Below are 2,309 nucleotides of genomic sequence, written 5' to 3'. Positions count from 1 at the left end.
GTAACTCAACTGAGAATAATAAGGCATGGATAAGATGGAAAGCTTAAAACCAGATTCTTCTTTTTTTAAAGATTTTATTTATTTGACACAGAGAGAGAGAGCGCACAGCAGTGGGAGCAACATGCAGAGGGAAAGGGAAAAGCAGGTTCGCCAAGCAGGGAGCCTGATGCGGGGCTCCATCCCAGGACCCTGGGATCATGACCTGAGCCAAAGGCAGATGCTTAATGGACTAAGCCACCCAGGTGCCCCAAAACCAGATTCTGTTGCTCCCTGAGGGTTAACCAGGCCCCTGGGAATGTGGTAGCATCTGTGCAAGTAAAATAAATAATTCTCTACCTGGGAACTCAGGCTACCTGACACATATGTCCCCTGGGGAAAAACCCAGAGCTCACTTGCAGTCTCTCTCCCAGACACACACACACACACACACACACACACACACACACACACACACACACACAGTATACTTGCAGAAAGTGTTGAAAAGGGCAATGCGTAAACTGATAAGAAACAAGTCAGTGTAGACAAAATGTGTTCCTGCCCTTGGGGAATTCCTAAGACTTTCCTTCTCCACATTTAGTAACTTTTGTTCACTCCATCTGTCTATTACCTACCAATGCCTCCTTAACCTACCCTATTTCCTCTCAGAATTCCCCAGCTACACAAAGGTTGTCTCAGAAGAGGTCCCTACACCCCCAGGAGGATTGACAGGAACAGGCCTGAAAGGGAGGAAGTGCTGAAGGAAGTTGTGCAGAATCTACCAAACAGGAGAGCCTTCTAGAACTTGCATTAAGAGGATTGAGAAGTCAGTCAGTGTCGTCTCTGGAAAGATGCTTGCATTAAGAGGATTGAGAAGTCAGTGTCGTCTCTGGGAAGATGCTGATTGATGAGCTAAGCCAGTGGTTGAATGCATGCCCGACAGCAGGCAGAGACTTGTCAAGTCCTCACGTGTGGTAGAGCAGAGCTGGGATTTGAGCTAGCAGTGGAGCCGAACCTCTTGGCTCCCTTCTCCATGATTTCCCACCAGGTTTTACTGGTCTTATTCTGTAGCCTTCCTGTAAGTCCTCAGGTCACTTCTTTACCCCTGCCCTGGGGTGGTCCCCAGCATTCAGGGACTTTCTCTGTTCTTCTTTTCCCCCACTCAGATCCTCCAAGATTATCATTCAAATGTGAGACTCAGATAGTCTTTGGATTCAGAACACGGGCAAATCACAGAAAAAGGCCAGGACCCCATATGGAAAAGTTCAATCTCTGAGAAACTGAAGAAATAATTTAAAAATAAAAGTTTATTGTTTTAATCTGAATTTATATGTATATGTGTGTATATGTATGTATAGCTATCTGTGTATGTTTATATCAGTATATGTGTATACATATAGTATAGCTATCTGTGTATGTTTATATCAGTATATGTGTATACATACATGTTGTATACACATGTGTGTACTATGTGTGTATACACATGCATGTACGTGTGTGCGTGTGTGTGAGAGGGTGTCCCCGTTTTCACCTAGTAATTGTTTTCAGGTCATCTGCTTAAACTGCAGTTGGGGAGGAAGCTTTAATCTTGCTCTGGGCATTGCAAAATGTATGTACAGTTGTATTTATTTTTAATTATGAAAACAACAGAAAGTAGTATTTCTCCCATGCCTCACTTCTTATTTAATAACTATTAATATTTTGCCATGTTTGCTTCTGCTTCCTTTTAAAAATAAAACATGGCAGATAGAGTAAAGCCTCATTCCTCCATCCATTTCCCTCCACCCTCCCCAGAGATAGCCACCTAGAAGTTTGCCCAGCCCCTTTACTTGGATAATTTTAGACTTGTTTTCCCATAAGAATATATAGTACAATTGTGTATGGCTTTAACAATTTCAACAAGTGAAATTTTTTTCAATAAATGATATCATACTTCATATCATATTTTGTGGTCTGAAATTTTTCAGGGAACATAAATTCTTTGAGATTTTTACAGACTGACACCTGTGGATCTAGCTCACTTGTTTAACCGCAATATCCTATTTCATGGTTTGAATATACTGGATTGGCCAAGCTCTTATGGATGAACACTTAGTTTGCCTCCCGATTTTGCCATAATGAGCATGTCTTCCTGTACAGCTCCCACTCCTTGTTGCCATTTTTCTGTAGAGCAGAAATACTCCCTGAAAATTATAACTATTATCCTAAAGCTACATCCTCTTTTAGTGAGACTAGACCCCTCTGTGGTCACAGCGCATAAGCTGGAGCTTGGGAATCCAAAAAACTCTTTCCTTCTTTCCTAGAACTTCTGTGCTCTGTACATGCATTAC

This window comes from Lutra lutra, chromosome 13, assembly GCF_902655055.1.
Source record: "Lutra lutra chromosome 13, mLutLut1.2, whole genome shotgun sequence".
NCBI classification, from domain to species: Eukaryota; Metazoa; Chordata; class Mammalia; order Carnivora; family Mustelidae; genus Lutra; species Lutra lutra.
Note: the sequence above shows the minus strand (reverse complement) of the source record.